We start from the raw sequence: 16,031 nt of genomic DNA, 5'->3' as shown, positions 1-16,031 counted from the left end.
TTTACTACTTCAATATTCAGATTTTTATTTTTAAAACACTGTAGTCTTAATATGCCGATTGAATTTATTGATTAAAATGTGAGAATTTGACAAAAAAAAAAACAATACATACATGAATTAATCTGTATTTTTGAATAAATTCCCTTTATAAAGGTAAAAACGCTCCTGAAAATCAAATATTAAGCTGTGATTCTGGGATATATGGACCAAAAGTACTATAAGTGGGCTTAATGTTTATTACTGAATGAAACTGCGTTTTGAATGAATGATTCAGTGATTCGCTCATGGTTTCATATTTAAAAATATTTATTTTTAAATTTTAATTTACTTTTTTTTTATGTATGTATATATATATATATATATATATATATATATATATGATTCAGTGACTCACTCATGGTTTCAAATTTAAAATTATTTATTTTTACATTTTTATTTTTTTTATTTTATGTGTGTGTGTGTGTGTGTATATATATATATATATATATGTTTATGATTCAGTGACTCACTCATGGTTTCATATTTAGAAATAAAATTTTTTTTAATTTTAGTAGGGAATATTTAGTAGGGCTGCACGCTTAATCAAATTGTGATTAGTGTGTGTGATTAAAGCGTAACAGGTAAGAAATGAAATATAAACTGGTTTTGAGGTATGAAAGTGATTTTGAATACCAGAATTTAGTTTTGTTTTTCTTATTTTTGTCTAAGATACATTACTGAATCGAATCAGCTTTTGAATCAAATGAATACCCAGTGAATCAAATGGATTGGCTCTGAACTCAAAGATTCACAGACTCCAGATGAACAGAATCATTTACTCAGCGACTCACTGACTCACGGGTCAGATTCCTGCAGGAGGCCGCTGTGCGTGTCAGCTGAAGAAAATGAGTCAGGATTTAAACTTAGTTTTGACCCCTGACCTCTTCATGGCACACATGTGACCCTGAGATCCTCATACAGACCAAAACACACGGACACGGCAATAAAACACACACAGAGTAAACATGAGCGGCCCTAAAGAACTGTGTGTGTGAGAGATAATGTACAATCAGCCCGTCACTATCACAAAATAAACCCAGACACTCTGAAAGGGATAATTTTGTGATAATGTTGACAATATTGACATAATTTGAAAGCTGAGACTTTGTTTCATATCTAAAGTATCAAAGCACAAAGCTTTATTGGATAGCAGGAGCTATAGGAAGGAAATCACTGAGATCATTTCTATAATTAAATATTTATCTGCATCTGTTTCTGCTGATTCCTCTGATCCGTCTAGAGTTAGATGGATGAATCAAAGGACTTAACATGTAATGACAGTTTCTGCTTGAATCCCAAGCGCAGCCCACACCAACTAGGACAAGAAATCCAGCCTGAATACAACAACCTTCAAGGACATGAGAGAGAGAGAGTGATTGTCAGTGTTAGTTCAGGCTCTTTCTGGGTCAGTGTCTCCCCAGTTATCAGCCAAACCAGGCCAGCTATAGAAAGACACACAGGAAGTGAAAAGAAATGCACAAGCTTTTGCAGAACGGCATGTATGGCACGGGCGTGACGGCTTTATCTCATCATGTTAGAAGTGATTACCTGCACAATCACCCCTGACAGGTGAAAGTCAACAGAGATAACCAGTCTTTCATCTGTAATGATGACTGGCAGGCAGGTCCTGTAAAAATATTATGGATTAATATCTGTCAGAATGCAGTAAGGGCCTCTATGAATAATAAATATGCACAATTAGATTGATGTTGGCAGTTAAAACATCAGTTATCAATCACATCTGCCTCAGATTTCATAAGCGCGAACCAGATAGTGACTGAATACGTATTTACTGAACCCAAAACGAAAGCGTGACCACAAAACCGTGATACGAACAAACCAGAAGACGCTAATGACGCTGCACAGATTTTGTTCATAGTTTGCTTTGTTGTTGATCTGTTGCTGTTAGTAAAACTATGTAAAATATTTATTCTATAAAATATCTGTCTGTAAAATATTAAAATACATTCTGTATGTAAAATAAAATTGCAGACTCTTTTATATAAAAATAATGCATTAATTTAACTCATGATACATTTAAAAAAAGAAAAAATTTTTTTATTACAGCAGGGATTCACAAAATGTAATATTTAATAATTTAATAATAGTTAACATTTCAATGATTTTTCACGGTTCTCTGATGGTCACATGACATGCACATCAACAAATAAAATACAGAAGCTTGTTTCCACCATGAAATAAAAATAAAAAAGGTAATTACAACTTTTTATCTCACAATTCTGACTTTTTTCTCAAAATTGCGTGATATAAATCACAACTGTGAGAAAAAAATGTATACTTTATAATGCAATTCTGACTTTATATCACGCAATTCGGACTTTATATCTCGCAATTCTGACTTTATAACTCGCAATTCTGACTTTATATCACACAATTCTGACTTTATAACAAAAATTCGGACTTTATAACACAATTCTGACTTTATAACTCGCAATTCAGACTTTATAACTCACAATTCTGACTTTATAACTCACAATTCTGACTTTATATCTCGCAATTCTGACTTTATAACTAACAATTCTGACTTTATCTCACAATTCTGACTTTATAACACAATTCTGACTTTATAACTCGCAATTCAGACTTTATAACTCACAATTCTGACTTTATATCTCGCAATTCTGACTTTATAACTCACAATTCTGACTTTATAACACAATTCTGACTTTATATCTCACAATTCTGACTTTATAACACAATTCTGACTTTATAACTCACAATTCTGACTTTATATCTCGCAATTCTGACTTTATAACTAACAATTCTGACTTTATCTCACAATTCTGACTTTATAACTCACAATTCTGACTTTATAACACAATTCTGACTTTATATCTCACAATTCGGACTTTATAACACAATTCTGACTTTATCTCACAATTCTGACTTTATAACTCACAATTCTGACTTTATAACACAATTCTGACTTTATATCTCACAATTCTGACTTTATAACACAATTCTGACTTTATCTCACAATTCTGACTTTATAACTCACAATTCGGACTTTATAACACAATTCTGACTTTATATCTCACAATTCGGACTTTATAACACAATTCTGACTTTATAACTCGCAATTCAGACTTTATAACTAACAATTCTGACTTTATCTCACAATTCTGACTTTATCTCACAATTCTGACTTTATAACTCACAATTCTGACTTTATAACACAATTCTGACTTTATATCTCACAATTCGGACTTTATAACACAATTCTGACTTTATAACTCGCAATTCAGACTTTATAACTCACAATTCTGACTTTATATCTCGCAATTCTGACTTTATAACTCACAATTCTGACTTTATAACACAATTCTGACTTTATATCTCACAATTCTGACTTTATAACACAATTCTGACTTTATAACTCACAATTCTGACTTTATATCTCGCAATTCTGACTTTATAACTAACAATTCTGACTTTATCTCACAATTCTGACTTTATAACACAATTCTGACTTTATATCTCACAATTCTGACTTTATAACTCGCAATTCAGACTTTATAACTCACAATTCTGACTTTATATCTCGCAATTCTGACTTTATAACACAATTCTGACTTTATATCTCACAATTCTGACTTTATATCTCGCAATTCTGACTTTATAACACAATTCTGACTTTATATCTCACAATTCTGACTTTATAACACAATTCTGACTTTATAACTCGCAATTCAGACTTTATAACTCACAATTCTGACTTTATATCTCGCAATTCTGACTTTATAACACAATTCTGACTTTATATCTCACAATTCTGACTTTATATCTCACAATTCTGACTTTATAACACAATTCTGACTTTATATCTCACAATTCTGACTTTATAAAACAGAATCTAGAAAACAAAATTTGAGGGGAAAATAAAATTAAATTTGAGAAAATAAAAAAAAGGAATTTCAAAGGGCCCTAGAAAACAGACTGTGGCAAAAACCAAACCAAAAACTAAAACCATGACCATGAACCAAAGAGAACCGAGAGGAAACCGACAGCCATGACGGGTCCTGCACTAAACCAAATAAAACTCACAGTCCTTCAAATCACGCTTCAGTCCAGCAGCGCTCAGTGGAAAACGGAAAAGGCTTGTGTGTTTGTTTTGTCTATTTCAGGCCGTTGTGACCGCAGCTGTTCATCACACACACTGTGTGCTGACATCACTAAAGCCACTCATTTAGGAAAAATATTGTGCATTTATTTTTGAAAGATGTGACCACGCCAAACCATCCACAGACAGACTCTTGTTTCTACTTTCTGACGCCACGCAAAACACGGGACAGAACACAGCGGACCATCCACAGGCCTCGAGATATAAACCACACCTCTAATAACAGTAAAGAAATAAAACATTCAATACAAACACGTGCAAATGAATCACATAATCCTGAATACTGAATTATGATTGTGTAAAACACACAGTTCAAAGAGTGATGGCCACGACTAGGCCCTACAATTTCTGCAAAGCGAAAAACACAGAAAGAATAGAGGTCATAAAAATGAAATTTACTGTATAACATGCAATGTCACAGAATTTGGCAAAATTTGGATGAATAAATTAAAAAGTAGAGCTGTACACCATATCCATACGGCTCCAGGGGGTTAATAAAGACTTTCTGAAGCAAAACAATGTGTTTTTCTAAGAAAAATATCCATATTTATGCGTCAGGTCAGAGGTCACTCTTCCGCCAGAACTAGACTCACACACGGCCGTCTACTGGAAGCCAGTTATTATAGTTTATAAAGTTATAAATATGGATATTTTTCTTACAAAAACACATCGCTTCGTTCCAGAAGGTCTTTATTAACCCCTGGAGCTGTAAGGATTACTTTCATCACGGATGGATGCACTTTCTTTGGGCTTCAAAATCTAGCCATTATGAAGCTTGGAAAAACCAGGATATTTTTAATATAACTCCAATTGTGTTCGCCTGAGGGTGAGTAAAACATGGGATAATTTTCATTTTTTGGTGAACTAACCCTTTAGGGCCTGTTCACATCAAGTACATTAACTATAATGATAACCATATTATCGTTCTGTTTATTCTTGGTTTTGTCGTCTGTCGCTTTAAATGCTCGAGCTCTTTAGAGCAGGATGGATTTTGATTGGCTGCCAGTGTTTTTATCGTTCATCAGCTAGAAAAAATAATGTTCTGAAAGTGATTCCAACACTGAATCTCTGAAAAAATAAAAATATTATGGTTTATAAATTATTAAACTGTTCAAGTTTTATGAATTCAGTTGATTAGACATCCTTTTTGATTATTAACATTTACTTTAAAACCATTACAACAGAATCCAGATCAATTAAAATGGAAAACATGGAATTTGGGAAAAAATAAAATGTAATTTGGGAAAAAAAATACAATAGTGCTCTACACACAGAGACCATGAAGACATTTCCAAAGGCGCCTCCGTCACGCTCCAACATTTCCTTATTGCTGGTCAATCCACATTTCCTGCCAGCTCACGGAGGCCATCAGTCGTAACTCTATGACGATTATGTCACTGAGGCACGTGCGTCGCACACAAACCTCATAATAACAATCTCCCACAAGCCTCTGCCTCGCCGTAACCACTCTGTTATCTCCTCCACAGCTCTTCTAAATGTCAAATTAAATTGAAGACATGCTGGGCGATTCTCTGTAGATTTAAAGCTAATTAAAGAACGTGGACGAGAGCAGTCGATCTCTCGTCTGGTCCTGAAGTGGAGGACGCTCTTCTTTTTTTTAGGCTGCTTTAAAAGCTCGTGTTTTTAGAGTAATGATTGCGCTTTCATTAATATTTCACACTGGACGAACGTCTCACCGCAGCAGGAGAACAAACTGGATTCAAGATTAAAGTGGACAAAAAGCAAAGGCTTCAGGCCATAAATGAATGAAAATATGAATGCAGACGGCATCTCCTCTTTGAATAATGCGTACGCATGCAGAACCTCATGCACATCTACTGCTGTGCAAACCGCTCTGGCAGCGAGCGCTGCTTACCGTCAAACACACACACACACACACTCACACACACACACACTCCTCCTGCCTGGTACAGGAAGGTACAAGTAAAGGCCGCGAGAACGAAGCACTCAAAATATCTGACACCAAACCCCATTCAGCTTAACCTGTGGGGCAAATAAACAATCCCAGCGCAGAGGATATGATCATGCCTCTGAAGAAGGGCAGATGTGAAGGTTCCTGTGTGAGAACTGCTTTAGCCTCTAGATAGATTAATAATGAAACTCCATAAACAAAAGCCACACATGAGATTTACACCATCACCGTTATTTCAAAGAAACCACTGACTGACTTTCACACTGTCTAACGTGCTTTTTAACCCTGTGCAAAGCAACGTCTTACACTTGGGTCATTCCGTGGCAACTCAACCAGAGGTCCCCGACTCAAATTTTTGATTTTGGTAATATTTTTTCTGTAGAAAGACAAACATATATAGTGATGAAAGCCAAAATATTAAATGTCACAGATGTATATTTACTGAGTAATCCACTATTTTGTAGAGGGGATCGCCTGAGATTTGGAGCCAAATTAGAGGGGTTTAAAAATCACTTTATAAAGATGGCAGCATTATTATTTTATTTTCACACAGAGATTGGTAGATCTATTAGTAAAATCTGTTGACTTTATCAATGTTTGTTTCATTATATGCCAACGGTGACCGTTCAAAAATGGGAAAAAGCACTTCTTGTGGTTTTTTGCCTCAAGTTTGCATGCCTGTAACTCGAGAAGTATTAAAGATATCTTAATATTCTTTTAGATTCTGGTTCTTAACAAACTTTTCTTTTGGTATCTTCATTTTAAAGGCCCTCGATGGTTCAATCCCAGAGATATGGAGATCTAAATGCGGCTCCATGAGTAAATTGGTCAATTGTACACATTTTCAGTGGTCAAAAACCAAATGTGGGTCAATTTGCGTAGAGCTGATACGTCTTTTATTTTAAAGAGGAATATCTGAAGAACAAATAATGTTAAAACTAGAAATATATCTTGTGTTTTTCTATCAGCTCAATTGCATTGAACGTACCTGAGTGCCATAAATGTTCCTTTTCCAAAGTTTGCATGTCTGTAACTATAAAAGTATTCAAGATATCTTAATATCCTTCTAGATTCTCATTCTTAATAAACTTTCCTTTTGGAATCTTCATTTTTAAGGCCCTATATAGTTCAGTCCCATAGATATTGAGACCCCAATGTGACTCCATGTACAAATTGTTGAATTTTACTCATTTTCAATGGTCAAGAACCAAATGCCATGTTATGGTTAGTTGTTTAGGTAAGGAATAACTGACAACGGCTGTTGAATTATTAGAAAAATAATACAACCGCATTCATGATGTGAAATGAATGTGCATTATTTTTCTAATAATTCTGTTTATACTAAGGTTACCATGCCTCAAGACATTGTTCAGATGTTTTATTTCAAGACATTTGTCTGGTTTTTGTACTTAAAACGCTAATTTCTTATGCATCTCATTCCAAACCTCTGTTGCTAATTCCAAGATGTCATTTTAAGTAAGTTAGTTGCTTTATTGTCAACGAACACAATGCAATAACATTTGGAGTGTCAACTCTCCGAGAGTGAGCAACACTTAAACATATATGCAGATGAACGTGAGAGAGGTCAAAACATTTTTAAGCAATTAAACATATGAACTGATTGAATGTTAACAATAAGATATAACATGTATTTAGAAGGTCCATGACGACATTTCCACAGATGCACAAGAAAACAAGCTGTAAATATGCAAATAAGAAAGTCAACATAGAGCAAACCCAATGCAACCGGACTACCCAAGAAAAACTCATATAATGTCACAGGCCAATGTTAAAGAGAGTCCATGTACACTTGTAAACGAATATATGAAGGATTAATCAAACACAAGTTGGGTTGAAAATGGACAAACCCAGCGATTGGGTTGTTTTAACCCAGCAGTTGGGTTAAATGTTTGCCCAACCTACTGGGCAGTTTATTTAACTCAATTATTGTTTAAAAATGACTATATGTCTGGCTTAAAATGAACCCAAAATAGGTTGTAAATGACAAACAAGACATAATTACTAGAGGCAACAATTATAATCAAAAGGTGAACATGTATTAGTAAGCAATTTAATGTTTATTGTTTAATTATTATTCATTAAACTTATTAATAAATGTTCATTTATTAAGCATATTAATACATGTTAGTTTCCAACATACTTTGGGTTCATTTTAAGCAAGTAATATAGTAATTTTAAACAATAGTTGAGTTAAATAAAATTACCCAGCAGGCTGGGCAAACATTTAACCCAATTGCTAGGTTAAAACAACCCAATTGCTGGATTTGTCCATTTTCAACCCAACTTGGGTTGTTTTTAACCCAGCATTTTTATAGTGAACTATTAAATTGCAAGTAAACTGTAAGATTCACATTGGTTTACCACATTTGTTGAGGATTTACAGTATAAAGCAACCTGTTGAACTTGCTGAGTACGTGAAACACCAGCGTTAAGTCAATGGGATGAAATGATGAACCTTCAACCTCATCAAATCTGACGTCCTTATCAGAATTATATAACTCTATCGACACACATCCTCCATTACAGCTGATGTTTCTACTCTGATATGATGGTGCAGCAAAAATGATGAGGAACTGTTTATACTGAGTAACGCTGACACACACGTTTATGGCTAGACTATAACTAAATATGTCAAAACCATCAGAATGCATCAGAATCTAAACATCAAATCACTGGTAATGTTGATTATTTCATATGAAACACAAGAACTACAGCAGCAGACTGGGACATGCATGTAATCTTTGGAGTGGTTGTGTGTGTTGGCTCATGTTCACCCAACAACAATGCAAGGAAGGTCTTCTACAAAGTCTCTTCGGCACCAGCAGCTTCCTCACACACACAGTTACTGGCCCAGCCTGTGAGGTCATGTCCTGCACAGGATGCAATGCTATATCCGACTGGCTGACGACGTCATTAATAGGGGCACATGGGGCAGAAACGTATGTAAACACACACAAACAAGCACATTCATACACACCGTCTGATGGCGCTCATGGGTAAAAGTCACAGCCGACTGCGCAGCATCAACCATCAGCTATGTCAGACTGTACAATATTCAACAAAAGATCACAATTAACAGCATTCTGACAAGCCTTTTGACACATAAAATCAAAAAAGCCCTGGTGATAATTTGGGCAAAGTTTGCATGGAAAAGAAAAAAATTAACAGTGTGTCGTGGCACAGCAAAAAAAGGGGATTTGTGAAGCAAACTAATAGTTCAATGCAACTAATCAACCGTTGTGTGTCTCACTACACAATACAAGACTGACATAAAAATAACATAAGCCTTTGACAACACTGCTTTATAGCTGAGCTGCTTCATGGCTGATTCAACTTTGTTTCATAAATGACGAATTTTGCAACATCGACACTGTTATTGAACTGAACTGAATCAACATTAAACTGAAATGACACTATTGTCTTTTCAGAGACACTGTCTTTTTACTGCAGAATTTGAATTTCTCTCATTTGGAGAATTGCATCATTGATTCTGTTATTTACCTGTTTATCTGCTTTGTTTAGAAAAAAATAGTAGGCTAAATCGTGCGATTTGCTAATTTGTTCCCTTGATTTATAAACCATGCGCTTGATTTAGCAAATCGAGGGAACGGAATAGTAAATAGTGCACAAAATTTAGCAAATTGAAGGAACGAATTAGTAAATAGTGCGCACGATTTAGCAAATCGAGGGAATGAAATAGTAAATAGTGCACATGATTTAGAAAATCGAGGGAACAAAATAGTAAATTGTGCGCATGATTTAGCAAATCGAGGGAACGAAATAGTAAATAGTGCACATGATTTAGAAAATCGAGGGAACAAAATAGTAAATTGTGCGCATGATTTAGCAAATCGAGGGAACGAAATAGTAAATAGTGCACATGATTTAGCAAATCAAGGGAACAAAATAGTAAATATTGCGCACGATTTAGCAGATCGAGGGAATGAAATAGTAAATAGTGCGCACGATTCAGCAAATCGAGGGAACAAAGTAGTATGTTGTGCGCACAATGTTTTTTTTCTTGCATGTCGTGCTTCATAGCTTTGAAACAATCTGTATTGCATGAAGAGCTATAGAAATAAAGCTGACTTGTCTTGATAATTACTGAAATTTGTGTCACATTGCAAAAATCAGAGGTAGAAATTGCAGCTCTGCATCATCTACATGCACTGACACACACATAGTGTCTTAATCTGATCCGCCCATGATAAGCTGTAAACCGCGGTGTAAACAGGTCTGTACTCAGATTAAAGCAGCACACTGTAAACTCGGGTCACTGTTAAACTGAACATCTCCAGGCAAACGCAGATTATGCAGCCACAGGTGTTTGTGTTTAGAAAACAGCTTTTGATGTCAATCACGGCGTGTGGAACATATTAATTCATAAAGACGGCGTCTGTTTTACCCAGCCATCCTGCTGTTAATATTGCATGAGTAACAATCTCATTTCTGCTGCTGGAATTATTTAACAGCACAAACTCGCACATCAACACCAAATCAAAACACTAACACACATGCATGAAAATGTACACTCCCAAATCAACAACATCAGAGGGATCAGCATGGGACACTTTCACATGGCAACTACTTATATCAAGCACACTAATAATTAACTAAAGACGTGTTCACTCAAAAAAAAAAAATTTTTACTATACTGTTCAGTTTATTTAAAAAACACCATTGTATTAGGTTTTAATTGCATTGTGTTAAACTGACTTGAAACGGTTTCATTTTGGCTCAACTCAATATTTTCATTTTGAAAGAACGTTTCAATTAAGTAGGCCAAAAATAACATTTGATGCTTGTTCAATTTACTTAAGTAATAATATATATATATATTTTTTTTTTTTTTTTTTTTTGAGTGCAAGACGAATACTAGTTTAAAACTGAACAGATGTTAATGCATCTGTTCAGATTGACAAGAACATTCGCAGGTCGTCAATTTGGCATTTTTTAACGGAAACTGTTCTAATCTCTTCTCTATCGCACTGCGAAGAAAACTGGCAAGACAATAGGTTTCACACTTTTAGTCACATGCCCAGAGCCGCTGCTGTTACATAAAACTACGCTCGAGTATTTTACTAAGCGACAGTGAACCGCAGAGGAAGAATCCGGACAGCCGAAAATCTGAACAGTTGTTTGAAAACATGTAAATACTGTTTGACTTCCTTTCTTGTCTGTCATGAGTGGGTGTCAGAAACTGAAAGTTACGTACCGCTTTGTGTCCCAGAGTAGTCGAGATATTTTTGCTTTTCTAAAAGTGCCATATACGGTCTAAGACAGGGCCATAACCACCATAGACATAGAGGGGGACAAGTCCCCCCAATAATTAGAAATGGCTAAATTTTCCCCCAAATAATTGAATTTACGTGGCGCTCTGTTTGTTGTTAGGATGACAAAAAGATTTAAAAGTTACATTTTTAGTCTGACAGCACTCGTCAGTGTCAAAACAATTGAGATGGCCAATCAAATTAAAGTAGGCGGGGTTTATCATTCACAGTAGCAGAGCGAGAATTCCAGCGCGAAGCGTCAGTTTAACGTTGAAAGAGAGGTAAGATGTAAATAGTGAAACATTTAATACATGTCAACTGTTTTGCAATAGAAATGTTAAAAGGCTGACAGTAACATCCAGAGACGCAAACTACTCGACTTTTTTCTCAAATATGGCCGCCTTGAATTGAAAATATGCATTTATGTGAATCATGTAATTCCTGAGTGTTTACGTTTTCGACAAATTAGGCATACAAATGAAAGTACAAATTAATACGAATATTATTTATAAATAGTTAAATGATTATTTCCCCAACTAGAATTTCGTTCACTATTCTGTTTCTTTATGCTTTATTAAAAAAATTGGTCTCCCCCAATGTTCAAGACAATACAGCCTTGGTCTAAGAGTGAATCTGCATTTTCGTTCAGTTTATGTATTGGTATGTGTAGGCAAATTGAATGTGAAAATCGGACCAACATTTGTTTTTAAGTCGTATGACTTGCGAACTAGCGCTAGACCTTTTCTTAAGTATTGTGAAACAAAAAACAAAGTAGGGCGGAGACTTGGTTCTATGCATCAGTTGTTGATTGGCTGTTGAGATGTGGGCGTGGCACTCAAAAATGGAGGTGGTGAGCTTGCCGTCGATTGTAAGAAAGTGGTGGGGTTTAAGCGGGCTGGAGTCCAACATACGTCGCCAGAGAGTAGTCTGTCATTTCACAGGAAGAAATTGCAAGGTCAAAAATGAAAAATAGTCATGGATAAATCATTCCCAATAAGCTCAAAGCATTTAGAAAAAAGATTAATTTACATTTCGTGCCGACTTTAAAATGGGGCGACGTCTGCAGCAGGGAAGATAAAATGTGTCTGACAGCTGACAGTGTGTATGCATGCATTCAAGACAGCGCCGCAGGTAGACGCGCCATGACAGAACACTGTCAAGAGGATCAGACACGCAGAACGAAACTCTTCCTCCAGCAGCTGAGGGGTGTGGATCTGCTTCAATCACACACACATGTACCTGAACACTTCATGAAGCATTTAAAGGTCACAAAAACTCTCACAAATGCACCTGATCAAAAGAGAAGCTCAAATGCCACTGAAGCCTTGCTGTTTAAAGGACAGCGTCTTCAACAGGGTGTACAATCGTGACCAGACATCTCAATCTAATCATGCTTTCAAAAGAGGAACATTCTTGAGTGAGGTTATCTGTCTCTACAGGCATTCAATGTTAAACAAGTTAAAAAAAAAGCAAAGTAACCCATTAATAACTCAAAGCCGTTATGTGTACAAGTTTATTAAGAGGAAAAGGAAACTGCAGCTGATGTAAACGATAAACAGATTCTGTTCTGCACTGCAATTTTTTAAACAAAATGTTATTATTTCAGTCTTTCTACTTCAAGTTTTAATGTTTAAGTCAATGTGTTATTATTCGTGAAATTTACTAGCAATTTTCTGATGAAAATTGATTTAAAGTAAATCTTTTCAGTGTGTGATTCTGATTTGTTTGGATGTCAAGAGGGATCAGAATCTCTCGACGGATTATTTTCTCTGAGAAATAATGAATCATGAATGATTTTAACTGAGGTGAAGGACATAAAGAGTCTCTTTCACTAAGAAAAAGGTGGAAAAAACACAGTTTTGGGTCATTTACCCTGGTAGTACCATGGTATTCTTTGAAGTACCATCTTAAATGTCATTAAGATCAAGCATTTATATTAAAACATACCATTATATTACCACAGAGACTCTACTTTTTAACTTTGTTTACATTCCACAGATGTTTTAAATGGAAACTAAACACACGATGTCGAGTTTTGAATGATAGTTGTCAAACATATTTAAATAACGGTAACTTTACTGAGGTAGAAGCGAACAACCCATACACTATTAAACGTTATTAACAATATTCTTTTCACAAAACTATAATTGTAATACAGTTCGACGTTACGATAGAAAACAGCGACGCGCGTCGCGTCAGAATGTATAGAGGACAGAAATAACGGACCCCCTTTCCAAGCGCGCGCAGATCAATACGAATATCGATTTATTGATTTATCACCGATCGATGCGCATACAGACAGACAACATCACCCTGACTGTGAGCCAACTTGACCAACAACTCAAACCAAACACAGTCGGACAGAAACACTGCTGAAGCCGCATCGTGCGTAAATGCCGCAGTAGAAAGTACACGAGCAAAACGAGCCGTTTAACGGACACAAGCGCTGACAAAGTTGCTGAGGAGCGAGAGGAGGCGGCTGGAACGACCTCCCTTCCTCCCTCCCGTGTCTGACTCCGACAGCCGCCGATGAGGCGACAAACCCGTGTTGTTTTCTTTCCAACAGTTCCTGCAGTGATTCCCGGGGAAATAAGTTCTAGCGGCAGAATCCATGGTGACGTGTACGTGCTTACTTACCGCGCGCCGAAAGCCGTTATATTCCAAATGTATATCGCGGGAAAGTGCGCTGATGTGTGGCGCGTGAAGTGAAGGACGCTGAAGAGCTCGAGCTTCAGTCTGAAGTCACTCCTTCCGGGCGGGGCCAAAAACAGCGGCTCAATTCACTCACATCCTACAGGAAATTACTTTCATCTTCTTCACATATCTGTCTTCTGCTGTTGTTGTTGTTGTTGTTTTTAAAGTCACCGTGAAATCAAAATTGACCACTCTTATTTTTTATGGAATACTGCAGTGTTTATTAATAAATAATATTCCTTTTTTTTATTCATGCCCTCTCACTGGTTTATGAGGCTCTCTGAAGGCAAAACAGCTTGAATGTAATGCTGGATTTATTTTTCAAAAACACCAAAGGGCTTTTGCTGACTGTGTTTTCTAGGATTAATGTGAAATTCACCAAGCAGCATTAACAAAACAATCAAACACCACTGAAAATAAAATTATAATTAATAAACTTACAAAAATCAATCCAGAATAATTTTGTAGGCTATAAGGACAGTTCCAAAATATATTAAACTCTCTTCTCTGATGACTTGTTTACTGGTGCGAGGGCGGGGCAACCTGTCACTCACATGAGATCAACCAATAGCAAACCGCTACCATCCAATCAATTCCCCACGGACAAAATCAAGCCCCGCCCTACATTTGTTCTTGTTCGAGAAGCCGTTTCACTCGGATATATGTCACAATAGGGAAGAATTATTGTTAACACTTAATCCGTGCAGCCCAATGAGTATCAAAAAACAAAATATGCCATTCCCATACCTAAAATACATATTTTACAGTCACTGTTATGGAAAATAAAAAACACTATATTTATAACGATTACAAAACTTAACATCTACCACAGTTTTATCATTGGTAGAATATAAAATATTTCAATACAAGCATTTCAGTCAAATATAATTTATGCAATAAGTCAAACCTTTAACCTGCGGGGGGAAAAATCAACCTGCGGAAACTGTTTGAAAGTATTCCAATTCCGCAGGAAAACCACAGACTTGGCGACAAAAAGAAAAACCAAATTGTGTCTCTATCTCATTTAAACCTTTGACAGGGTAAAATCGATGTAAAATAACCTAAATGACACTTTCCTTACTTTGGTAGTTATTATATATTATGTATCTACTGATGAAAGTACTATGATTTCTGAACCTACAACAGTATTTTTTGTAAACTATTATTTATTTAAAGATATTTAAAAATGGTAATTGTTCATCCAAACAACAACCCAGAAGTTCCTAGTAGCAACAACAATACAGAACTCCCTACCAACACCCTAGCAACAACCCAAAACTCCCTAGCAAGATCCTAGCAACAACTCAAAACTCCCTAACAACACCTCAGTAACAACCCTGAACTCCCAAGCATCATCCTAACAACTCAAAACTCCCTAGCAACAACCCAGAACTCCCTAGTAACACCTTAGCAACAACCTAGAGCTCCCTTGCAACAGCCTAGCAACAACCCAGAACTCCTTTGCAACACCCTATCGACAACCCTGAACTCCCAAGCATCATCCTAACGACAACTCAAAACTCCCTAGCAACAACCCAGAACTCCCTAGTAACACCTTAGCAACAACCTAGAGCTCCCTTGCAACAGCCTAGCAACAACCCAGAACTCCTTTGCAACACCCTATCGACAACCCTGAACTCCCAAGCATCATCCTAACGACAACTCAAAACTCCCTAGCAACAACTCATAACTCCCTAACAACACCCTAGCAACCCCTCGGAACACATCATGACAACAGGTTTTGTTCAGTGAAGTGCCACTCAGAAAGTGTCCAAATGTAGTTATTTAAAGATATTTAAAAATGGTAATTGTTTTATTTTAATGTATTCATATATATATATATATATATATATATATATATATATCGTTATTTTGCTTTTAAATAGATTTTTAAAGTCAAAGAGAGTGGGCCTCCCTTCTGATACTATGACAT

General features: G+C 36.0%; 1 protein-coding gene across 1 annotated transcript in view; it reads right to left on the bottom strand.

The window, feature by feature from the left end:
* Positions 1-14,202, bottom strand: part of ppp1r16b (protein phosphatase 1, regulatory subunit 16B) — a 50,999-nt gene extending 36,797 nt beyond the window's left edge. The window contains exon 1 of the mRNA XM_051896190.1: positions 14,042-14,202. The gene's annotated coding sequence lies outside the window, so the exon portion shown is untranslated. The remainder of the gene's footprint in view (positions 1-14,041) is intronic.
* Between the last annotated feature and the right edge of the window lie 1,829 nt (positions 14,203-16,031).

Source organism: Ctenopharyngodon idella, chromosome 6 (genome assembly GCF_019924925.1).
Source record: "Ctenopharyngodon idella isolate HZGC_01 chromosome 6, HZGC01, whole genome shotgun sequence".
Classification (NCBI taxonomy): Eukaryota; Metazoa; Chordata; class Actinopteri; order Cypriniformes; family Xenocyprididae; genus Ctenopharyngodon; species Ctenopharyngodon idella.
Note: the sequence above shows the minus strand (reverse complement) of the source record. Positions and strands in the feature narration are given on the sequence as shown.